The sequence below is a fragment of the Anomaloglossus baeobatrachus genome, chromosome 6 (genome assembly GCF_048569485.1).
Source record: "Anomaloglossus baeobatrachus isolate aAnoBae1 chromosome 6, aAnoBae1.hap1, whole genome shotgun sequence".
Taxonomy (NCBI): Eukaryota; Metazoa; Chordata; class Amphibia; order Anura; family Aromobatidae; genus Anomaloglossus; species Anomaloglossus baeobatrachus.
In genome coordinates, this window is record NC_134358.1 from 462,951,396 (window position 1) to 462,977,974 (window position 26,579).

Consider the following 26,579-nt stretch of genomic DNA (forward strand, 5'->3'; position numbering starts at 1 on the left):
TGTCTGTACTTGCTAAAACCTGTGGATTTATCTAGAAAATCCAGATAAATCCTCAGTTTTTCCGCAGCAAAATCCGCAGGTACAGAGTCCCGTGGGCACATAGCCTTAATCCAAGACCTCATTCAATATAAAAATATTGAACACTTACCCAGGGTCTATGGTGTCTAAGCTAATAAGTTTGCATCACTGTTTATTTTAAAGATGATTTTGCTGTTTCACATTCACTGGGCTGATTTCAGAGGGCACTAATATTTCTCAAATGAGTGGTATTCTTTAAATGACGGCTTCAAAGTCCAACTTCACTATATCAAAATTCAATTGGGTCAGAAGTTTGCATACAGTACATCAAATTAATTATTCTTACCAGAAACCAATATCATAATTTTAGAAGCTTCTGATAGGCTAATTGACATCATTCTAGTTATATAGTGGTGTTTTAAGACCTATCATAGATACTTACTAAACTATTTGATTGATGTCATGGGAAATAAAATAAATCAGGAAAGACATCAGGTACATCGTTGGCAGCCATTTCCAAAGAGAAGTGCTGCAAAAGAAAAGTGACAATTTTGTCGTTTTTCTTTTTCACATTAAAAAGGAACCTGTCACCATAAAAATTATATCATTTTCAGGGGCGGTTTTGGTCCCTGTTCTATTTCATTTAAATTTAATTAAATTCAATTTATCATTTTAATGAGAGATTGACCGCGGTATTTAAATGGTTAAACTGAGGCAATCAGAGCAAGCTCTGGTCACTGTAGTCACAGGCAGGTAACGGCCAGCATCTGCCTCGTATGATGCAGGCTCAGCTCCAGAGCAGGCTTCATAATTTTCATATTGACTTAGGATAAAAATATTTGTCATAAGTCATTAAGGCATTAATAATTGTGGCTCAGGTGTATGTAAACTTATGTGCATTTCATAAATATTTATGCCCTTACATGCTAATGTGCTACTGCTCACCCATCCCACTTCTATTGTATGATGTAAGGTTTGGGTGGGTGGTTTGAGTATTAATGCATTAGACTTTAAGGCACCATTCCAGCATTATTTTTTTATTTCATCAATGGAGTAGTGCTTCTAATCTAAAGGGTACTTTACACGCTGCAATCTCGCTAGCGAAATCGCTAGCGAGCGTACCCGCCCCCGTCGGTTGTGCGTCACAGGCAAATCGCTGCCCGTGGTGCACAACATCGCTTACACCCGTCACACGGACTTACCTTCCCTGCGACGACGCTCTGGCCGGCGATCCGCCTCCTTTCTAAGGGGGCGGTTCATGCGGTGTCACAGCGATGTCACACAGCAGCCGTCCAATAGAAGTGGAGGTACGGAGATGAGCGGGATGTAACATCCCGGCCACCTCCTTCCTTCCTCATTGCCGGCGGCCGTAGGTAAGGAGATGTTTGTCGTTCCTGCGGTGTCACACATAGCGACGTGTGGTTCCACAGGAACGACGAACAACATCGTACCTGCAGCAGCAACGACATTAAGGAAAGGAGCGACGTGTCAACGATCCTCAATTTTGAACGATTTTGCGATCGTTGATCGTTGCTCCTTGGTGTCACACGCTGCGATGTCGCTAATGGCGCCGGATGTGCGTCAGTAACGACGTGACCCTGACGATATATCGTTATTGATGTTACTGTTTGTAAAGCACCCTTACGTCCTCTGCCCCCGGTCTAATTTTCACCCTCCGGACTCTTCAGCTTCTATTGCTGCTGCTCCCATTGGTCTCCAACAGTTTATGACCTGCTGGATTGCTACAGTGTTTCATGGAGCAACCCGGGGGTCACTCTTCATTACAAGTCTATGAGAGCATTATTCTGGCACTCATAGACTTGCACTAAGAGCTTCTGATGTGACTTCTGACTTCAGATTAGTAAGACGTTGTGATGACAAGATGGCGCTGCGCGACTGGAGTGTTGCTGAAAAAAGGGAAAATGCTGGAGGATGAGTATAAGAGTAAGGACAGGGACCTTAGATTAAAGCATCACTCCCGTGGTGAGAAAACGCCCACCGGAGTGGTGCTTTAAGCATTTAAGTAAGTACATCTCAATGCTGTGTATGATTACATACATAAAATGATGAAAATGAGCCTCATTCTTCTACCACCGTACCATCTAAGTATGAATTTGCATCTATACTGGCTTTATTTTCCCATCAGATAGCTGAGCTGGTTTGACTTTTTGTACTATATTTGCGTCATATTGGTATTTACAGTGTAGACATTTCCTTGTACCCATATGTCTCATGTTTAAAGTGTTATCTCCAAATAACATACTTTGTACTGAGTATATAGCATGTCATTGAGGAAGTAAATAAGAAAAGTAATATAAACGTAAACATTGTATTCAAATATATTAAAATACATGAATTATTCTGCTAATAAAAGTAATACAGACACTTCTGCTTAAATTGGATGGCATTGCAAGAATTTATGATAGCAGCTTGTCAGCACACTATTTTGAAGCACTCCATAAGTGTGATAAGATTAGATTATACTCTGATTATCAGCTATGACTGTTTATGGTCTTTTCGTAAAAATTCAAATAGATAATCTGGTTTTAATAAATAAAGATTATCTTTTCTTATCTAGATTAAGTTTTTAACTGTAGGTTAAAGGCTCCATAGACAATAAACTAAAGTTGGCTAGACCCTCCTATATAAGCAGGATCAGTTGACAGTCCAGTGTGTATGGGTGTCTCCCAACTCTTCACAACAGATGACATTGGAGGACAATAGCCTCCCATCTCTTGCTTTTTCAATATCCAATTCTTTTGTTCACCATAGAGATAAAAGGCTGCAAGTGGAGTCTACCAGTGGTTCTTTCAAAGAGAACACAGGAGGGCTCGATTGAGCAATGTATTCATGTGCATAGGGGAATCTGGAGAGATGCCAGACATCTGTCCTGTTGGCATGCTACTTAAAGAAAACAGTAATTTATCCAACAGCTATCTAATGAATGTGGAGGCTTATAGAGAATTTATCTATATACCGTATTTTTCATATTATAGGACGCACAATTCCTCCCAAAAATTTGGGAGGAAAATGAGGGGTGCATCTTAAAATCCGAATGTAACTTACCAGGGGGTGGTGAAGAGAGGTCACAGGAGGCAGGTGCAATGCTGTCTAGCGGGCGGGGCTGTGGGCACTACTCTGTGAGGCACTGTTCTGCACGGCGGGTAGTGTTGCTCTGTGTGGCGCACAGCAAGCGTGTTGCGCTGCTCTATGCGGCGGGCGGTGAGGCATGGGCCATTCGGAAGATGTTGGCAGTGAGGGCTTCAAATAATGGTGCCCGGAGTCGGTGCGTGCGCAGATAGAGCTCTCATCTGTGCATGCGCCGCATCTGGCCCATTGATATCCCATCAGCAAATTTAAGGAAAATGGTGCCGGGAGGTGGCGCATGTGCAGATGAAATCTTGGCTTGTCATTGAGCCGATAACTCAATCTGCGCATGCGCTGACTCCGACTGCCATTTCTGTGAAGCCTGCATCACCAATATCTTCAAACTGGTCCATGCCTCACCACCCACAGCGAGCACCAGCACAGAGCAGCACCTGCTGCCTCAGCACAGAGCTGCGCTTCCAGCCCCAGCACAGTGCCACCCCCTGCAGTGAGCATCTGGGCCCCCCTCTGCAGCACCCGCAGCATCGCCATACACTAACACCACCCCTGCCTCCTGTAACCCCCGCGGTAAGACACTAAAATGGACCCCATATTTTTTAACCTCTTTTTTCTCTAAATTTGTGGTGCATCTTATAATCAGGTGTGTCTTATATAAAATTCAATAGTTATAGTGACCAGAGAAAAAAACAGAACATTGTCAAATTGGCAAACAAAAGGCCTTGTTGTTTTCTCCCTGCTCTTATTTTCCTCCTTATCCCTTATTGTCTTATACCTCTGTAAGACAGTGTGGTGTGACAGAATTTTTGGTGTCCCCGGTCTGTCTATTTCTGTGGGTTTAATCTCACTCCTGTCCCGACCCCCTTCCTGCTGTAGGAGTAAGGGGGTATAACATCAATTATGCTAGAAGCATGCGGTAAAAATGGGCCTCTATGGGTGACATACAATAAATAGTTAATCAGGGCACATGGTTTTGCATTGCAAATGCAGGTACAGGTTCCAAAGCAAGATACCTGTATTTAGTAAGAAATGTATTCTCAAAATTTGAATTGTTGGACAATCATAAACGAAGGATACATACAGTAGTGTGAAAAAGTGTTTTCCCCTTCCTAATTTCTTATTCTTTTGCATGTTTGTCACACTTAAATGTTTCAGAACACAAAACATTTTAGACAAAGATAACACAAGTAATCATAAAATGCAGTTTATAAATAAAAGTCTTTATGTCCCAAAGCATTCATCGAGATTGGTGAATAAATGGTTCAATGACAATGAAGTAGAGGTGATGGATTGTCCCTAACAGTCCCCAAACCTCAACAAAATCGAACACTTGTGGGTACAGTTGATGAAAAGCTGTATACCTACCCAAGTGTGTAGACCAGTATGCACCAACATTGGTAGAAGCGTAGAAGTGACCCGGGATCAGATTGCGGTTGAGATATGCTTGAATCTGATTGAGAGCATGCCCAGAAGGATTCACGAAATATTGAAAACCAAAATGGATTTACAAAATGCTAAAAATTTAAATTTAGATTATTAGGAGCAAAACAGTAACAATGCAGTGACATGACAAGAATTTGTATAACTAATCTTATGCTAAATAATTGCAAGTGAAATTTATGTAAGAGATAGACAAGATGATTGTCTATAAAATGAAGGTAGTCTCATGCTCAAAGCTGTAGTGGCTGGTGATATATAAAACTTGAAAGTCAAAAGTTCAAAACATTTCTTATCCTTTCGCTCATTGCTGTGTATATATATATATATATATATATATATATATATATATACATATCCAGTGTATATATATCCAATATATGTATATATATTTATATATATATATATTTATAGATATTTTTATATATATATATATATACATATATACATATGCAGATATTTATACATATATATATATGTATACATATACAGTTTGTATATATATATATATATATATATATATATATATATATATATATATAAAATATAGATATATAAAAAACACAGGAGTGTATCTATATACCTATGATTAACATCAGTTTTTCACGATATTTCTTTCTCCATCTAGATAGATGTGACCACTGCAGTCAACTGGCTGCTGTATTCACATGTGTATTTAGACAGAAAATACAGAGAATGGGGAAGCATTGTATTGAGAGTGGTCTGGTTTGGTAAGGTATTACTTCGTTTAACATTTCACACCATTCTATGCATTTTTATTTACTGAATTGGAATCTTCTTTAGTCCTTCAACACTATTGACAGCGAACAACGGAATTGAAAAGTTAAGCCAGTCAAACACACGGCCTATATTCTACTCCTGAGACTCCATTGTGCAGCCATCAGGCCTCTGAGCTCTCATGACGATCGTGTTAAGGGAGACAGGTGGGAAACGTTTTAGAAAAAGGAGAGGATTGGGACATTAGCACAAGAAGGGGACCAGAATGAGGACATTGCTACAAGAAGGGAACAAGAATTAGGACATTAGTGCAAGAAAAGGACCAGGATAAGGACAATAGAACAAGAAGGGACCAGGATGAGGACATTACTACAAGATGAGGACCAGGATGGGAACATTACTAGAATATGGGACCAAGATGGGGACCCTCCTACAAAAAGAGGGTAGAAGGGGAGACATTATTACAGGATGAGGGACTTTATTACAAGATAGGGCTAATATTACAGGGAGATGGACATTATTACAGGACGGAAGAGATTATTACAGCATTGAGGCCATTATTACAGGCTGAGAGCATTATTACAGGACAAGGGACATTAGTACAGGATGGGGACCAGTACTACAGGACATTATTACAGGATTGGATACTGTATTAGAGGATAAAGAACATTATTACATAATTGGGGACAATATTACAGGATGGGGGCCAAAATTACTATATGGGGCTAATTGTAAAACAATATTACTGTATGGGAAAGTTAAATAGAAAAAAATGGTATTACTGAAAACTTTATATTTTCCCTCAAAGAACATGGTCCATCATATTCAATTTATTTGTATGTGCAGCCCATCTAACCATTTGAGTTTAAGACTCCTGGTCTACTGCAATGATTGGAAGTACTTCATTATGAAAACAAGTACAATCCTTCAAAAAGAGACCACCCAAAATGACATATGGATAATATTATTACATAATAGTGATAGACAATGGAGAACTCAGTAAACAAAGCACCAATCTGTGTTCTGTGAAGGAATATATTGATAAGTACAAAAATTCAATGCATCAATACACAATGTCTACAGTTAAGCCTCACTGTGCTTTATAGAGGAACTAAAAACAAAAAGATTTCCCTTCCGTTTTTATGTGTTGTATGCTGGTTTATATGTATAGAATGTATGACAAAACAAAGTCATATATACACATAATAGAAGGGATAGTAGGTAGATAGCAGTACAAGTAATGCCTAATACACATGCAGAGCCCCGTGTACTGACACTGAAATGAAAGACAGAATTTCTTATGGATATGTAACGTTAACTGTAGGGACTTACTGTGTCGCCATATTGTGCTCAGTTTGTGTTATACACGTAGTGCATTTACAAGTATTTAAAGGAAAAAGGTAAAGAAAAGCTAGCCATGTGGAAATCTAAGCTTAATATGTGGCTGGATGATGCCTGGTGTGAGAATAAAGTATGTTCTGTCTCTATGCTGTTTAGTCGTGTATGGATCAATAATCGGGATTACACACTCCTCTCACGTTCCAGTTTGTGAACAGGGAATAAAACAGATGTCTCTCACAGACTGACACATAATATACAGGCCTAATGGGAAAATATACTTTAATCAAAATTAGACTTTATCTTCACCTTATTTTTGTAAATATTCAATATGTCTCATGTGTATTAGATTTTCTAGAAAAGATTATTGGCCATAGATTCTTCGGGTACAACAAATCCAATGACCAATATTTTCATAAATCAATGTGATACACACATTATCAGGATTATAGTTTACTCCACATATTCACAATATCTTCAACAACATGTACAGGTCTGAAAAATTCACTATGTCAATATATTAATGAGAATTTATGATATGTTACGAGGGGCTGCTGATAAGCTTTTGGCTTTACCCAGAAAAAAAACGAGATAGGATGATGACATTTTACATGTATTCCACATACTCTCCACTGATGTCAACACACTTTTTACATCAGTATTCCAAGTTCTGTAAGCCTAGCAAAAAGAAGGATTTTGGTTGTGTCTCAAACCAGGCATCCGTAGCAGTCATGGCATCAGAAATGGTGTGAAATTTGGTACCCTTGAGGTGTTTCTTCAGGTTTGGAAAAAGATGATAGTCGGAGGGAGCTAGAGCTTTTGAATAAGGTGGATGGTCAACCAGCTGGAAGCCCATCTCTTCCAGTTTTGCTGTGATCGCTTGTGCAGTGTGAGCGGAGGCATAGTCTTGCAGAACAAGATTCTTTTGGACAGCTTGCCGCGCCATTTGGCCTTCAGAGCTGACTTCAATTGGTCCAAAAGTTCAATGTAATACCTTGCATTGATAGTGAAACCCTTTTGAAGGTAGTCCACTAGCAGCACACCCTCCTTATCCCAGAACACAGACAACTTCACCTTTGTGGCTGATTTTTACACCCTGAACTTATTTGACGAGGAGAACCACTGTGCCTCCACTCTTTTGACTACTTCTTGTTTTCAGGGTCATACAAATAAATCCAGGTCTCATCCGTAGTGACCAGTCGATCCAGGATGTTCTTATCAGTCCGCAAACGCTGACAAATGCACCGGGAAGTTTTCACTGGCATGCTTCTCTAATCTGTTGTCAAACATTTGGGGACCCACTTTGCAGATAGCTTCCTCATGTCCAAATCTTCATGGATAATGAGACAAACACATTCACGAGAAATCCCCATGATGTCTGCTATTACTTTAGCTGAAATTCGTTGATTCTTCAGCATGAGGTTGTGCACAGCATCGACGATCTCCGGAACAACAACCACTCTCGGTCATCTAGGACATTCCACATCATTGGTGCTGAAATGGCACGTTTTAAATTTGGCAACCCAGTTCTTAACTGTTGAATAGAAGGACATTGATCCCCAATGTCTGTGACATATCACCATGAATATCCTTCCCGGACTTTCCTTACAGAAACAAGAATTCTATCACTCCTCTGCTCTCAGTTGCTGTGAGTATCGCATTAGACTCCGTCATTTTGTTTTCCCGCGTGCGTCAAACACTGTTGCCATAAGCAACAAACATAACATTTTGAAAACTTATATTAGACACATAAGGATTTCATGTGATGTAACATTCGTTACCATAGAAACAAAAAAAGATCACAAAGCCAAAGACTTATCAGCAGCTCCTCGTAGTACTGGGCATCCTGCCTAGTGTAATAGCATGGCTGTCATCAACAGGCTGTAAGCCAGACACTGTGCACCTGCACCCCTCCATGGAGTTGCAGTGTGTGAGTGGTTGCTCAGCCAGTGTCTTGCACCTGTTGCCTCGATCTTTATTAAGGGGTTTTGGTGCAACCTGTTAGTGTATTTGATTCTGTAGCCTGGGCAGATAAACACTGTCACCCTTTGTTTTTGTGAATTTTTCTCATCCTTAGAAACTAATGAACATCAGCTGGCTTGCTCTATTGGACAGAATAAAAAGATTCAGTTGTGAGAACACAATTATAAAGGGTTGTCTAATAGCCAATAAACATAACTTGGGATGAGCCAATAGGGTCCACTATTAGGACTCTGAAGCAATATTTACTGAAATAGGGGGTATGTCTAAACAATAACTCCAAAACCAATTTTATAATAAAAAACATTGTTGTCCACCCATTTTTTCCAGGCTACTTTTTGAACCCAGTAATTTAGGACATTTTAAGGTTTTCTTTCTTTTTTCTATGTTGCAACATTTTACCCATGTAAACATAAATGCTCAAGAGCTTCCCTATTTTGTTTCTACCAATTGCCCATATCTTACATAACTTTCTCTCGCCTCCTTCTGTTCCCAATTTTTAACACTTGTAGAATTTACTGCACAGATTTCTTCCATGGTCCAATTAAGGAGTGGTTTAGTTATAGGTGTTCCAACATTTTTCTAATTATATTGTGCTTGTAAACGACTTTCCTTGTAAACTATTTTGTAGCTGTACTTTCATGTCCTTTATGACTTATTACAACTCATGTAAGAAATGAAATAAAACATTTTAACAAGAAAGGAGGATAAAAAGTTGAGTAAAGTTTGTGATTACAACATTTGCTGTAACATTTATTCTAATCTTAGGTTATATCATTATTACTAGGCTGAATTTACAGGTGCACATGTTATGGACATTTTGATGTATTTTTTTTAGCAAGAGTGCAGTCAGGAAAAAGTATGATCGAAAGACTTCTTAGTTCTCTCCATTTACATGTTGAAAAATCCATTGTGTATTTGTAGAGGAATCCAGGGATGAAACCCAAGGCTGACCCCTCAGCTTTCATTTTATAGCTTTTCAGCTGATACATTGAATAGCTCCATTCCATAGAGCTAATTGCTATGTGGTTACTGCTGAAATTGAAGGAAATCATTAAAAAACTAATTCAATAAGTAGCATATTCAAAGGACGTTTCAAATTATCAGTGGAAAAATCTGCGGCAATGTAACTAACAACACAGATTTCCCATTGTCCCATTGTTAAACAAGGTGAGCCTTTTTTTCCCGATTTTTTTTCTTGAAAATGCACCAGAACCTACTTGAAATAATTTCAAAGATCATGTTTCTTCAACCAGTTTTAGTTTCTGGCATAAAATTGCTTTCAACGTCACAAATATTTTGTGCATTTGTTAATTGAGAAAAACATTTGTGAATTTTTATGGTTTTACATTAGTTTTGATGAATCGGGGCTAAGTGCCTCTCTTTTGTCTGTTTTTGTGTTTGGCTCAAAAAAATTCACTAATAACTGCAAGCAAAAGAGCAAATGTGCCATATGGATGACTATACAGTATACTCTCTTATAGAAGCAAGTCTTAAGGCCACTTCACACGCAACGACATCGCTAGCGAGATATCATTGGGGTCACGGAATTCGTGACGCACATCCGGCCTCGTTAGCGACGTCGTCGTGTGTGACACCTACCAGCGACCACTAACAATCAAAAATACTCACCTAATCGTTGATCGTTGACACGTCGTTCCTTTCCCAAATGTAGTTGCTCATTTTGGACGCTATGTGTGACACCCCGGGAACGACGAACAACAGCGTTCCTGCGTCCTCCGGCAACGAGGTGGGCGTGTCGTTAATGCGGCTGTTCTCCGCCCCTCCGCTTCTATTGGTGGGCCGCTGTGGGATGTCGCTGTGACTGCACACGAACCTCCCCCTTAAAAAAGAGTTTGTTCGCCGCCCACAGCGACGTCGCTAGGAAGGTAAGTATGTGTGACGCGTACCGGCGATATTGTTCGCGATTTGCCCGTGATGCACAAACAACGGGGGTGGGTGCAATCGCTAGCGATGTCGCAGCGTGTAAAGCGCCCTTTAGTCTTAATGCAGCTTTTGTTACATTTCTATGAGTTAAAGAGAATCTATCAGCAGGTTTTTGCTACCTCATCTGAAAGCAATATAATGTAGGCAAGGAGATTTTGAATCCAACTGTGTATCACTTAGATTACTGGCTGCAGCTGTTCTGAAGCAATTTGAATTTTTACGTTTAGTCATGTATCAGAGTCCAGTCACACTGAGTTTTTCATGATCTTCGCCGACTGTCATGGCAGTGTCAGGCTCTGTTCACATTACAGATCCTGACACTCTGCCTGATGCTTTCTTTGGTTTCTTTAATCAACACAGGCACACTCGGGTGTCAACCCGCTGTGTGCTTAGTCATAGTCAGGCTAGCTAGAATTAACCTCTGCTAGCCTGCTTGTTAGGCTCCGTTGATCACAAGTTGTAAGGAAACCAATCACATTTGCTCCTTTCATATTTAAGCTGGATGAAATCTTCTACCCATGTCAGCTATAGGTTATAGTGTGTTGATCTGTGTATTTTGGTGTCCCAGACTATCTTGAAACTATTGCTTTTTGCCTGGAGTGGTTGTGGAGATTACTCGTCGTCTTGTTCTTTCCTCCCTGCTCTAATTTTCCTCCTAATCTTTTATTGTCTTATACCTCTGTGAGTGTGTAATGTGGAACAGAATTTTGATTTCCCCTGTCTATCAATTTTTGTGGGTTTAATCTTACTCCTGTCCTGGTCCCCCCTAGGGGAGGGGCTATATGATCAGGACTGCTCAGAGGCAGGGTCAGGATGGAGACTCAGGCATCCCCACTTTTAGGAGTATTCTGAGACTAAGAAAGCATAGGGCTCCCTAGCCTTAGGTTCAGCTTAGGTGCCCTGGTTTCCTGCTATCCCCCTAGTCATTGGAACAATGCAGAGGGCTGTCCTGCCCACACCAGGCTCTCAATAGAGATTTTACATTGACTGCAAAGTGTCAGTCACAGCAGGGGGGATGTCGGACTGCTGTCCGTGTGAGTTTCTAAACCTGTAATGATACGGGTCCTGCTGCTTAAACAAACATAGCAAATAATCAAAAGAGCGGACTGTGACAAAACAGGCATACCTAAACTTTCTGTGTTAATTCTTGTGGCATGCTGGCTTCAGCTTACATAGCAAAAACCTGCTGACAGATTCCCTTTAAACACAGGAAACAACATTGGGAAATTCAAGATATCTAATACTTTTGTTTATTTTCTCATTCACTAATGACCTCTTATGAGATACACTATGCAATTCTCTTAGGTTATAGCTAATATATGCACTAGACCCACATGGCCATGCTGCATGAAAAATTAAATTTGCTGCTGTACCTGAAGAAAGTATTTAAATCAAAAAAGTCCGTGGAGCCTCTGTTAGGAGTCTCAACACAGAAAATAGCCAGATATCCCTCCGGGAAGGACCTAGCCAAGGAGTGGCTCTTTTTAGGAGACCACCATAACCACCATATTAAGTGGCCCTTTTTGTCAATATCCAACTCTTTGACAAGTTTAACCCCTTCACCCCCGGCCACTAAAACACGCTAATGACCGGGCCATTTTTTGCAATTCTGACCAGGGTCACTTTGACAGGTTATAACTCTGGAACGCTTCAACGGATCCTGGCGATTCTAAGATTGTTTTCTCGTGACATATTGTACTTCCTGTCAGTGGTAAATTTAGGCCGATATTTTTTGCATTTATTTGTGAAAATTTAGGAAATTTTGCGAAAATTTTGAAAATTTTGCAATTTTCAAAGTTTGAAAATGTATGCCCATAAATCTGAGAGATATGTCACACAAAATAGTTACTAAATAACATTTCCCACTTGTCTACTTTACATCAGTGCAATTTTCGAAACAAAATTTTTTTTCGTTAGGAAGTTAGAATGGGTCAAAGTTCATCAGCAATTTCTCATTTTTCCAACAAAATTTACAAAATAATTTTTTTAGGGACCACATCATATTTGAAGTGACTTTGAGAGGCCTAGGTGACAGAAAATACCCAAAAGTGACCCCATTCTAAAATCTGCACCCCTCACACTGCTCAAAACCACATCCAAGAAGTTTATTAATCCTTTAGGTGCTTCACAGGAACCAAAGCAATGTGGAAGGAAAAAATGAAAATTTTACTTTTTAACACAAAAATGTTAGTTTAGCCATAAAATTTTCATTTTCACAAGGGAGAAAAGAGAAATTGCACCCTACAATTTATTGTGCATTTTCTCCTGAGTACGCTGATACCCCATATGTGGTAAAAAATCAATTGTTTGAGCGCATGGCAGAGGTCGAAAGGGAAAGAGCGCCATTTGAATTTTTGAACGCAAAATTAGCTGCACTCATTAGTGGATGCCATGTCAGGTTTGAAGACCCCCTGAGGTGCCTAAACAATGGAGCTTCCCCACAAGTGACCCCATTTTGGAAACTAGAGCCCTCAAATAATTTTTCTAGATGTTTGGTGATCACTTTGAACCCCTGGAGGCTTTACAGAAGTTTATAACATTGAGCCATGAAAAGAATTTTTTTTTATTTTACCACAAAACTGTTGCTTCAACTAGGTAGCTTTTTTTTCACAAGGGTATCAGGGAAAAATGCATCATAAAATGTATTGTGCATTATCTCCTGAGCACGCAGATACCATATATGTGGTGGAAATCAAATGTTTGGACACACTGCAGAGCTCGGAAGGCAAGGAGTGCCATTTGAATTTTTGAGTGCAAAATTAGCTGCACTCATTAGCGGATGCCATGTCGGGTTTGAAGACCCCCTGAGGTGCCTAAACAATGGAGCTTCCCCACAAGTGACCCCATTTTGGAAACTAAAGCCCTCAAATAATTTTTCTAGATGTTTAGTGAGCACTTTGAACCCCTGGAGGCTTTACAGAAGTTTATAATGTTGAGCCGTGAAAAGACATTTTTTTTATTTTACCACAAAACTGTTGCTTCAACTAGGTAGCTTTTTTTTCACAAGGGTATCAGGGAAAAATGCACCATAAAATGTATTGTGCATTATCTCCTGAGCACGCAGATACCATATATGTGGTGGAAATCAAATGTTTGGACACACGGCAGGGCTCGGAAGGCAAGGAGTGCCATTTGAATTTTTGAGTGCAAAATTAGCTGCACTCATTAGCGGACGCCATGTCGGGTTTGAAGACCCCCTGAGGTGCCCAAACAATGGAGCTCCCCCACAAGTGACCCAATTTTGGAAACTAGAGCCCTCAAATAATTTTTCTAGATGTTTAGTGAGCACTTTGAACACCTGGGGGCTTCACAGAAGTTTATAACGTTGAGCCGTGAAATGAAAAACAAAATTTTTTTTACCACAAAACTGTTGCTTCAACTAGGTAGCTTTTTTTTCACAAGGGTATCAGGAAAAAATTCACCATGAAATTTATAGTGCATTTTTTTCTGAGTACGACAATACCTCATATGTGGTGGAAAGTAATTGTTTGGGCGCATGGCGGGGCTCAGAAGAGAAGGAGCGCTATTTGACAGCAAAATTGGTTGGCATCATTAGCTGACGTAATGTTGCATTTGGAGAACCCCTGAGGTGCCTAAACAATGGAGCTCCCCCACAAATGACCCCATTTTGGAAACTAGACCCCCTCAAGGAATTTATCTAGATGTTTAGCGAGCCCCAAGGGCTCCACAGAAGTTGATAATGTTGAGCCATGAATACAATTTTTTTTTTTCACCACAAAACTGTTACTTGAACCAGGTAGCTTTTTTTTCACAAGGGTATCAGGAAAAAATTCACCATAAAACGTATTGTGCAATTTCTCCTGAGTACACAAATACCTCATATGTGGTGGAAAGTAATTGTTTGGGCGCACGGCGGGGCTCAGAAGAGAAGGAGCACCATTTGACAGCAAAATTGGTTGGAATCATTAGCGGACGCCATGTCACTTTTGGAGACCCCCTATGGTGCCTAAACAGTGGAGCTCCCCCACAAATTACCCCATTTTGGAACTAGACCCCTCAAGGAATTTATCTAGATGTTTGGTGAGCCCCTTGTACCCCCAGGGGCTCCCCAGAAGTTGATAACGTTGAACCGTGAAAATTATTTTTTTTTTTAACCACAAAATTTTTGCATCAACCAGGTAGCTTTTTTTTTTTAGAACGGTATCAGGAAAAAATGCACCATAAAACGTATTGTGCAATTTTTCCTGAGTATGCAGATACCTCATATGTGGTGGAAAGTAATTGTTTGGGCGCATGGCGGGACTCAGAAGAGAAGGAACGCCATTTGACTTTTCAAACGCACAGACGCGGTGCACTGATCGGCCGCTGCAGGACGCACGGTCGGATGAGATACAAAAAACATTGGGGATATGGAAAAAAGTCACGCCAAAAATTGAGCAGGGATGCCGATCCGTCATGTGCATCCCTGATCAGTGCTTGGCCGGACGCACGGACGGATGCAATACAAAAACCGTCGGGGATACGGGAAAAAAAGTCCCACCGAAAACTGACCACGGATGCAGATCTGTTATCTGCATCCCTGATCAGCGCTCGGCGGGACGCATGGACAGGTGAGGTGTAAAAATGGACAGGGGATACAAGAAAAAAAAAAAAAGTTATACTCACAGTACCCAGAGGATTAGTAGGAAGATCACTGACCAGAAGAACTGCAGGAGGACAGGAGGAACAGAAGGCAGCCAGATGGACAGCTTTACACGAGCAGCAGGCAGGACGTTGGACAGATCAGCAGAAGGACCCAGCGATGGAGGCAGATGTGATCGGGCAGTGAAAACCTCGGATGACCCGATGAAGGCAGGTAGGGGACGTCGGGTGGGGGGAGCAGAGGGGGGAGGGGGGAAAGCAGAGGGGGGGGGAAGCAGAGGGGGGGGATGAGAGCAGAGGCAGAAGGAAGCAGAATAGAGATCACAGAGGAGGCAGGCAGATCGCGTGGGGAGCAGATCGGGATGTCGGGGGCAGATCGGGGCATGGGGGGGCAGATCGGGGGGGGCACGGGCAGGGGCCATCACGGGAGCGCGCACGGGCCATCACAGGAGCGCGCACGGGCTGCAAGGGGAGCAAACACGGACTGCAAGGGGAGCGGAATACTTACCATTGGAGCAGAAGCGGTAACATCAGCGGCGGCAGCAGCAGCGGTGGCGTGGTACCACAAGTACCAGCCAGTGCACGCTGCAAACAGCCTGGGGGAGGGTCCCCAGACCAGCACAGGCCTGGGGAGGGCGGCCACCTCCAGATCAGACCACTGCACACTGATTGGAGCGATTGCGTGTCATAGCACGATCGCCCCAATCAGTACTGCAGGGGCTGAAAGCGACATGTTTGAGGTCCACCTATGATATGCTGCAGCTGCTACAGTACATCGTAGCCGGATCTCACACTATCGCACTAATTCGGGCATTATTTATGCCGAAATCAGTGCGAAAGATGTGGTCGGCGGTTCAGATTTGAACAGCCAATCACATCGATCGTCGATGGGGGTTGGCGATGCCACCCCCCCTGGTGTCAAGCAAAGGTCCCCTGCTGTAAGAAACAGCAGGGGACATCATTTGAAAGCCGTTGCTATGGCCACGGCAATCAAATGAAGTTTAGGCCGTAAAATTACGTCCCTGGTCGTTAAGTCACATTAAAATAGGACGTAATTTTACTGCCCGCGGTCGTGAAGGGGTTAAAGATATGACAAGGGAAATACCAAGGCCAGGTATCCATCCACAGACAGCTGTTTTGGGATATTGCCAGATATCCCTCATAGGCATTGCTCCCACCTGGCCAGAATCCTACTCCACACTGATGAGGGGCAATTCCCCGAAACAGCTGTCTGTGGATGGATACCTGGCCTTGGTATTTCCCTTGTTATATCTATAAACTTGTCAAAGAGTTGGATATTGACTAAAAGGGCCACTTAATATGGTAGTTATGGTGGTCTCCTAAAAAGAGCCACTCCTTGGCTAGGTCCTTCCCGGAGGGATATCTGGCTAGTTTCTGTGTTGAGACTCCTAACAGAGGCTCCATGGATTGTTTTGATTTACATATTTCCCAGGGGGCAATGCACCTAGGATTTCACTGTGCTGAGCGCCCTCGTTGGCTGCCTGCAGTGTCTTCTCTGGCTGGTCTCCCCGAGATCAGTGATTGTTTTGTCTTGTTGGGCTACTGGGCATTGCTCCCACCTGGCCAGAATCCCACTCCACACTGATGAGGGGCAATACCCCGAAATAGCCATCTGTGGATGGATACCTGGCCTTGGTATTTCCCTTGTCATATCTTTAAACTTGTCAAAGAGTTGGATATTGACTAAAAGGGCTACTTAATATGGTAGTTATGGTGGTCTCCTAAAAAGAGCCACTCCTTGGCTAGGTCCTTCCCGGAGGGATATCTGGCTATTTTCTGTGTTGAGACTCCTAACAGAGGCTCCACGGACTTTTTTGATTTGTATATTTCCCAGGGGGCAATGCACCTAGGATTTCACTGTGTTGAGCGCCCTCGTTGGCTGCTGGCAGTATTTTCTCTGGCTGGTCTCCTCGAGTGTGGTCTATAAATCCAACAACTGTTTTGCATGGAGTGAAGAGACTTCTGCACGCCAGCTACAAAGTCCTAATTTGATGATACCCCCAAAATATTCAATTTTATTCCAGAATTGGGATTTTGCAGAGGAAAAAGAACGAACAACTTCCTAATTCGAAATTGAATACCTCAATTAAGTTGTCTTTATTGCGGGTCTTCTAAGGTGTCTCCATAATCTTGCATTTTATGAATTTTTGACTACCATATCAGCAATGTCATTATTGACAGAGAAGGGAATACCGCTTTCATAAATCTTTACTTTCGTTCACCTTTCAAATTATTTTTTATGCAGTTTTTTGACTATTGAACTTTTAAGTTAAAGAAGTTGTCCAGTTACCAAAACTGATTTTTTTTTTTCTGATAAATCTTGCTAATATGTGCCCCTCAACACATCTATTATGTTTTTTCAGCAAAATTACCTTTTATTGTGCACTAGCAGCACATGCTCATTGCTGGCTCCAGCTCTGATGGGGTTAATCTCTCCTCTGACTTCCTGTGTTCAGTTCCTACAAGTCCCAGAACTCTTTGTGGCTGTAGGGCGGTGTCTAGCTTATCTAACACACCCATTGTGTCTAATACACCCACTCTGCTCTCCAAACCCTCCTCCCTGCCTCTTCCCAGTTGATGCCCAGAGTGCTCTGCACAGCCAGGGGAAGAAAGTGTGTGTGTGCGTATATACAGTGTGTGTGTGTGTGTGTGTGTATAGTGTGAGTGTGTGTGTGTGTGAGTGTGTGTGTGTGAGTGTGAGTGTGTGTGTACAGAAATTATGATTTTTAGTCTGCGCAACATGTGAAAAAAATAATTGGGGAAAAAAGTGACGGGGTGATGAGATTGCTTTTTTCCCTCTTGCCTAGTCTGTGTGTCGTCCGTATCATCCGCAAACCGCATATGACCGGATCCTGTGGATTAAATGTGCAGCGCATGCAACCGTTATTTTACCGGATCCTTCTGCAGCGGGACACAGAATTTATCGTCCGGCGCTGGAGTCAGCTGACTCCTGATCTCACAGCCCGCACACGCTGCAATGGCAGCAGGTGGGCTCATTCACATGACCGTTCCGTGTGTCCTGGTCAGTTCTTGTTTTTTTGCGGCCCCACAGACAGGACCATATTTTCAATGTCTTTTGTGTAGGATCGGATGGTACACGGTAGCACTTCCATGTGCAGCCGATCCTACAAAAAAAAACACATCGGATGCCGTATGTCAGCTCCGTTATTATGGAACATGTCCTATTCTGTTCCGTAATAACGAACCGTGACTCAATACAAGTCAATGGGTCCGCAAAATTCCCGGAAGCAACACGGAAGCACTTCCATGTGACTTCCGTCGGGTGCGCGTGCAGTCAGTGTCACGCTCCAGCCCCAGCCCCGCGGCTGCCCGCTCAGCAGTGTCAGCAGCGGCCCGCACTGCAGTGTCAGCAGCCGCGGGGATGACCAGCGCTACCGTCAAGAGGTTAGTAATTTCATTACCTACGGTGATGAAGTCCTGCCCTCCTGACGTCAGCGGTCGTCACTGCTTTCTATGCCTGCCGCTTGTCACATCACCTCTCGCTGTCGACCCGATACTGTGACTAGTGGTGACGTCACGGGCCGCTTGCGATACTTGGTTTGTGAAGACGGCGGTCATTGAACTCAGTGACAGCGCTGCTGTCAGGAGTTCAGCGATCATCGCAGGTAATATACCTCGCTAACCTCCTGATAGCAGCACTCGTCATGCCCTGCAGTGACCTGGGCTGACCTATTGATGTTAGCTCAGGTCAGTGCACGGCTCTCCCAGCAAATAGGTAACATTCTGTTCTTCATTGACTGGGACATTGACTATGATATGGATCATCGTGGGACCCCCTTGGATTACACCAGACCTGGATTTGTTTTTCTTTCTAATAAATTGGTGAAAGAGGGAATGTGTTGGGGAGTGTTTTTTCAAATAAAAATGTTTGTTGTCTTTTTTTTTTTATTACTGCCTGGGTTGGTGATGTCGGGTATCTGATACACGCCTGACATCACTAACTCCAGGGCTTGATGCCAGGTGACATTACACATCTGGTATTAACCCCATATATTACCCCGTTTGCCACCGCACCAGGGCAACGGGATGAGATGGCGCGAAGCACCAGGACTGGCACATTTAATGGATGCGCTAGTTCTGGGGCGGCTGCAGCCTGCTATTTTTAGGCTGCGGAGTGTCCAATAACTGTGAACCTCCCTAGTCTGAGAATACCAGACCACAGCTGTCCGCTTTACCTTGGCTGGTGATCCAATTTTGGGGGACCCCGTGTTTTTTGTTTTAAATTATTTATTTAATTTAAAATAGCATGGGGTGCCCTCTGTTTTGGATTACCAGCCAAGGTGAAGCTGCCAGCTGTGGTTTGCAAGCTGCAGCCGTTTGCTTTACCCTAGCTGGCTACAAAAGATAGGGCGACCGCATGTCATTTTTTTTATTATTTATTTATTTTTTGGCTAAATACAAGGCTAAGCACCCCTTAGTGCCACATGAAAGTCACAAAAGGGTGTCAGCTTAGAATATGCAGGGGGTAAGACATTATATATGTATTTCTTATCTATCTATCTATCTATCTATCTATCTATCTATCTATCTATACATTCATTCATTCATTCATTCATTCATTCATCCCTCTATCCCTCTGTCTCTATATCTATCTATTCATCTCTATATCTACTCATCTATTTATCTTTCTTGCTGCTTCCGTTTTTTGCGGTCCGCAAAAAAAACGGAAGGCACGCAGATGTCACACGGATGCCACTAGGATGCATCCATGAAAAAAAGGACCGTTTTTTGTGGGCCGCAAAAACGGAACGGTCATGTGAATGTAGCCTTAACAGCAATCGCTGCCTGCTGCCGGTCACATGTGACCGTGTGCAGGCTGTGTGTACAGGAGTTCAGCTGAGTTCAGATCAGCTGACTCAAGTGTCGGCCGATTAGGCTGGGGCCACACGGGGATTGCTGCGATCCCCTCGCATTACACTCGGCTCACGCTCAGTACAGCAGAGCTGAGTGTCATGCGTGTGTCCCTGCGACTGAGGTCCGACTCTGCGAGCAGACCTCAGTTGCGGGGGCGGACCGGCACTCGAGGGGTGGGCCAGCACTGAGGAGGGGTGGGAGGGATTTCTCTCCCTCTCTCCTCCGTAGTCCACCGATGTACTGCAAGTGCAGTGCGATTTTTCTCTCACCACATACACTTGAATGGGTAAAAGAGAGAGTCTTGCATTACAGTTGTAGCATGCTGCGATTGTTTTCTCGGTCCAATTAGGGCGGAGAAAATAATCGCTCATGTGTGCTGACACACAGGCTAATATTGGTCCGAGTGGAATGCGATGTTTGATCGCACTCCACTCGCACTGTTTTTCTCGCCGTGTGGCTTAGACCTTACTTGTTCTATGTCCCCCTGCATCCATCGCAGCGTGTGCAGGCTGGAGTTCAGCTGAGTTCAGATCAGCTGACTCCAGTGCTGGAGTGAACTCCGCTGACCTCACAGCCCGTACACGCTGCAATGGATGCAGGGGGACACAGAACAAGTAATTGGCAGACACTGCAGTCATCTGATTACTTGGGATGAATTGAGCAGTAAAATGCTCTGGTGCTCGATGGGCGAAGCCCATGTCGATTTTTTTTTTTTAAAAAAATTCATTAAAAATAAAAAAAAAAAAAAAATCACATTGTTTGTGGGCTCCTGCTGCATTTTCTATTGTTAAGGGTAACCCAAGCAGCTACTGGCTGCTAACCCCAGCTGCTTGGTGTTACTTTCACTGGCAATAGAAATCCAGGGAAGCATTTTTTTTTTATAAAGGTTTTTGCCTGAAAACTTTTTTAAAAAAAGGAAGTGGGCTTCGCCATATTTTTGTATGCTAGCCAGGTACAGCAGGCAGCTACGGGCTGCCCCCAACCCCCAGCTGCCTATTTGTACCCGGCTGGAAACCAAAAATATAGAGAAGCCCTTTTTTTTTTTTTTATTTCATGAATTTCATGAAATAATTAAAAAAAAAAACTGACATGGGCTTCGCCGAATTTTTGAGCCCAGCCAGGTACAACTATGCAGCTGGGGATTGGAATCCGCAGTGAAGAGTGCCCAAACTTTCTGGGCCCCCCGCTGCGAATTGCAGTCCACAGCCGCCCCAGAAAAGGGCGCTTTCATAGAAGCGCCATCTTCTGGCGCTGTATCCAACTCTTCCAGTGGCCCTGGTGGCAGGTGGCACGCTGGGTAATAAGGGGTTAATACCAGCTATGTTTTACCAGCTGGTATAAAGCCCGAGATTCTTAATGTCAGGCCAAGTTTGACCTGGCCATTAAGAATCTCCAATAAAGGGTTTAAAAAAAAAAAAGACCACACAGAGAAAAATACTTTATTAGAAATAAATACACAGACACAGTATGGACTCCATGTTTATTACTCCCTCTCACCCCTCCACGATGGAGAGATTTCTGTACTGACCATGCCAGGAGAGAGCAAGGGAAAAGAGAGAGAGAGCGAGGGGGGGGAGAAAAAGAGAGCGAGGGGGGGGGAAAGAGAGCGAGGGGGGAGGAAAAGAGAGCGGGGGGGAGGAAAAAAGAGAGCGGAGGGGGAGGAAAAGAGAGCGGGGGAGGAAAAGAGAGCGAGGGGGGGAGGAAAAGAGAGCGAGGGGGGAGGAAAAGAGAGCGAGGGGGGAGGAAAAGAGAGCGAGGGGGGGGGAGGAAAAGAGAGCGAGGGAGAGCGGGGGGAGGAAAAGAGAGCGGGGGGAGGAAAAGAGAGCGCGGGGGGGAGGAAAAGAGAGCGCGGGTGGGAGGAAAAGAGCGCGGGGGTGGAGGAAAAGAGCGCGGGGGGGAGGAAAATAGAGCGCGGGGGGGAGGAAAAGAGAGCGCGGGGGGGAGGAAAAGAGAGTGCGGGGGGGAAGAGCGAGGGGGGGAAGAGAGCGAGGGGGGGAAGAGAGCAAGGGGGGGAAGAGAGCGAGGGGGGGAGAGAGCGAGGGGGGGGGAGAGCGAGGGGGGGAAGAGAGCGAGGGGGGGGAAGAGAGCGAGGGGGGAAGAGAGCGCGGGGGGAAGAGCGAGGGGGGGAAGAGAGCGAGGGGGGGAAGAGAGCGAGGGGGAGAGAGCGAGGGGTGGGAGAGAGCGAGGGGGGAGAGAGCGAGGGGAGGGGGAAGAGAGCGAGGGGGGGGAAGAGAGCAAGGGGGGGAGAGAGCGAGGGGGGGAGAGAGCGAGGGGAGGGGGAAGAGAGCGAGGGGGGGTTAGAGAGTGAGGGAAGAGAGGGGAGAGGAGAGAGGGATAAGAGGGGGCAGAGAAGAGTGGGGGGGAGAGAAGAGAGTGGGGAAAGAAGGGGGGGGCAGAGGTGCTCTGTCACCAATTGTCTCCACTCTGTGACTTGTGGTGCAGGTGACAGAGTGCAGACAGTTGGTCCCATGCAGCAGGACAGATGGCAGAGCACAGCGGTGACATGCCTGTCAGTTTCTTGCTGCTGGGAGGAGCAGATGATCACACTGCCCGACACCGGCCGCTCTCCTGACATCGCAGCAGAGCGGGTGGGTGGAGAGTGTGAGCACATACTTACGTGCAGGGGGGGATTCAGCTGAAGAACCCCCCCCCTGTACTGCACACTGGCGCCCCGTGCCTCACCATCTGCAGGACGCCGGCTCCACACTGACGTCCTCCGGATCCTCCCCTCGATACTGGGCTGTGATGTGCGGTAGTCACCGCTCACAGCCCTGTCACTCAATCTGAGTGGTGCCAGTCTCCTCTGACGTACCCGTCTTGTTTGAAAGCCCGGAAATGCCGGGACGTCAGAGGATGCTGGCGGCCACAGCTCCAGGGGGTCATGTGACCGGCACTGAGCGTGCAGGATAGCGCCGCTCAGTGCCAGAACTGGAAACAGAAGCCAATGGAGAAAATGCCTAGAAAGGTAAGTAGAACTCCTACAGAAAATAAAAAAAATGGGTGAACCACCTCTTTAACAAACTTTGACAAATTTCTACTTGGAGTACACATGTCTTTGCTTCTACTTCATTTCATGTTACCCTTCTTTGTTTTCCAACCTCTTAGACCCACAACACAAATCCGTTTAATTTGTACGTGTGCGGTACGTATTTGCACGTACCGGAGACACGTACACACGGACACCCATGTTGTTCTATGGTAGATGGCACACACACGTAAAATCGCACGGAACGTGTGTCCATGAGGTAAGTACGTGTGTGTGCTTTTCTACACGGACAACATGTCCGTTTTTGGCCGACAGCACGCAGGCACGGACCCACTTTAGTCTATGGGTCCGTGCCTGCACGTACCGCACACGGAGTATGTCCGTGTTCAGCACGTTTCGTGCGTGTGCGTTTTTACACTAGCGGTCTTATTTTTTGTTTTTTTTTAATTAAATTCAGTATACTTACCTTTTTGTCTGACTGCAACCAATCACAGGCGTCTGTGGGTGGGGAAAGCAGGGAATACGAGATTGATTAATGAGCGGCCGGCATATTCAAAGTAATTGTTGTCGCGCATTCTCTGCACAGCTGTTCCTCGCCGTGCTGGTGATCGGGGAGCGGTAAGTATGAGAGAGGGCTGCTAACTTCAGTCACTCGGGGAATTAGCGGTCACTGGTGAATCCTTCACAGGTGACCGCTAATCAGTACGCGGCACACAGACAGAGCCGCGGCATGACAATGAAGTCGGGTGAAGTTCACCCGAGTTCATTCTCATCGAGCAACTCTGTCTGCTGTCAGCCGACATGTATCAATGACATTGTGCAACACACAAACGGACATTCCACACGGACATTCCACGTACACATACACGGGCATTTTACACACAAACACGGACATTTTACACGTACACACGGCTTGCATACGCCATCACACGGATGCCATACGTACCGGAGAAACGCCCCAAAAAAAGGGAATACGGACCCGAAAAACGTACCGTGTCACACGCACGTTTTTTTTGCGGAAGTGTGTTTTAGGCCTAACACATGATGATGCGCCTGTGCCTTGCACATTTTGGTAACATTTTTGCTTACATGAAGTGCAGTGGATTAGAACTGAATGATGATACAAGGTGCAGTGGAACCTTAGGTTACGAGAACAATCCGTTCTGGGAGTGTGCTTGTAAACCAAGTTACTCATCTAGCAAAGCAACATTTCCCATAGGAAATAATGCAAGCTGAGACAATTCGTTCCACAAGTTGTTCAATATCCCATCCTGGTCCCCTATTGTGCTATTCCACACATGCACAAACACACCCACACATGCACAAACACACCCACACATGCACAAACACACGCGCACACACACGCGCACATACACATTATGCTACCTTACCTTCCGTTCCATCGCAGGCTCCTGGTTCCTGTAATCAGCAGGTACGGGATGTGTATTGGGTAACCATCGCGACCGATGCCGGAGCTTCTACTGCCAGAGCACTGACGTCAAAGGCATGAGCTGATTGCCTCTGATTGGTCAGCTCGCTGCCTTTGAGAAGTGGCTGACAGCGGACGTTCCTCCATAGTCGCATGGTTACCCAATACACATCCTGTTCTGGCGGACTACAAGAACCAGGAGGCCGGCGAGGGAACGGAAGGTAAGGTGAGAATAATATGTGTGTGTGCGTGTGTGTTTGTGTGTGTTTGTGTGTGTTTGTGTTGTTTGTGCGGACTGCAAGAGCGGGTCAGAGCGTGGTGAAAGTACGGAATCGGAAGTGTGTGCGGTGAGTGTTTGCTCATACAGCAAAGCTTGCTCATAAATTGAGTTACAAATTTACAGCAATCTTGGCTCATATAGCGAGATACTCACACACCAAGTTACTCGCAAACCGAGGTTCCACTGTATTAAAGTTTTATCTTTGTAGTTGAATAGACAAGTTTTCTTTGAAAGTCCATATTATAAAACTTTCTCTATGTATTCCTATAGATATTTAGTAAGCAGTTAATTCTTGAAATTTTATTACTAAACAGTTAACTGCCTGTTTTGTCTTATTTTGTCTTCAAAATAAGATGTCAAGGTTTATGCATGATAATTTCTAGTTCTTGATTTGGTTATTTCTGCTGCAGTTGATTATAATTAAAAATGGCAGCTACTTTATTGAAAAACATGTTGGTCATGTCGCACAATTCTTGTTAGGATTATGCTCGTTTGTAACTAAACATAGTTACAACCATGACCTGTGAATGACTACGGACTAATTATAGACATGTATTAAAATTAGCATTAGCAGCGTAGATAAATTTCTTTCACTCAAGTCATCACTTAGTCATGTGTCACTGGATGACAATTTACCAAGGTTGGCCATTCAAACTACATTAATGCCAGCCAAAACTGCCAACCTCAACAAAGCTGCTTTAGAGTATGAGGCCTTCTAACTCATCCCTATAGCTGATTAAAGGGAAAGAAGGATTGGGCATGTAAAATTTCAATGCTTGATCCTTTTGTTCTTGTGGCAGATTAGTTGTCTAACAATGGTTTACCTTTTTTCCCATTCATGGTATGCACATGTTCATCTGTTCAGTGGCTCCCAGGTAATTGAATATGCGTAAACGGATTTTTTTATCTCAAATAAAGGATTCCTTCTGTGTTTGTGTTTATTTCTTTTCACTTACAAATTCGTCATGGGGGGTCTCATAGACACCTCCCATTACTAATCTAGGGTTTAGTGGCAGCTGGGGGCTGCCATTAACCCCTTATTACCCTGATTGTCACATCACCAGGGCAATCGGGAAGAGCCAGGTAAAGTTCTGGGATTGTCACATCTAATGGATGCGACAATCCTGGGTGGCTGCTGGCGGCTATTTTTAGGCTGAGGGGGAACAATAACCATTGATCTCCCCAGCCTGAGAATACCAGCTCCCCAGCTGTTAGGCTTTATCTTGGCTGGGTATAAATATTGGAGGGGAGCGCACACCATTTTTTAAAAATTATTTATTTAAATAATTAAAAAAAAAAAAAAAAGCCGCATTCGGTTCCTCTTTTGATACACAGCGAAGATAAGCACATGGCTGGGGGCTGCATCTTGTAGCCTTGGGTTTTAACTGTGCTGGTATCAATATATAGGGGAACCGCACGGCATTTTTAAACTTTATTTATTTTTTTTATAGCAGCAGTATAACGCTGTCAGAGAGGGTGGGGGTGTGGTCTGACACCAGCCAATCAGATACGTCGGTGGGCAGGGAAAGCAATGAATATGTATGAGGGATAATTAACAGCCCTGGAACTAGCGCTGCAGCAATGGGGAGACTTGGTTAGTATGTACTGCTTTAACCCTTTTGCCTCCTTTTTTTTACAGCGGCCAATCACAGACATGCCAATACTTGACATGGCTGTGAGGGGCAGGGAGAGGATGGTAATTGCTATGGAAGTTTTTGTTTTACATTTTTCCCTTGTGAAAATTCGATACTGGGGTTAAAACAACATTTTAGAGGTAAATATGTAATTATTGTTTCTTCACCGCTCAATTGTATAAAATTTTG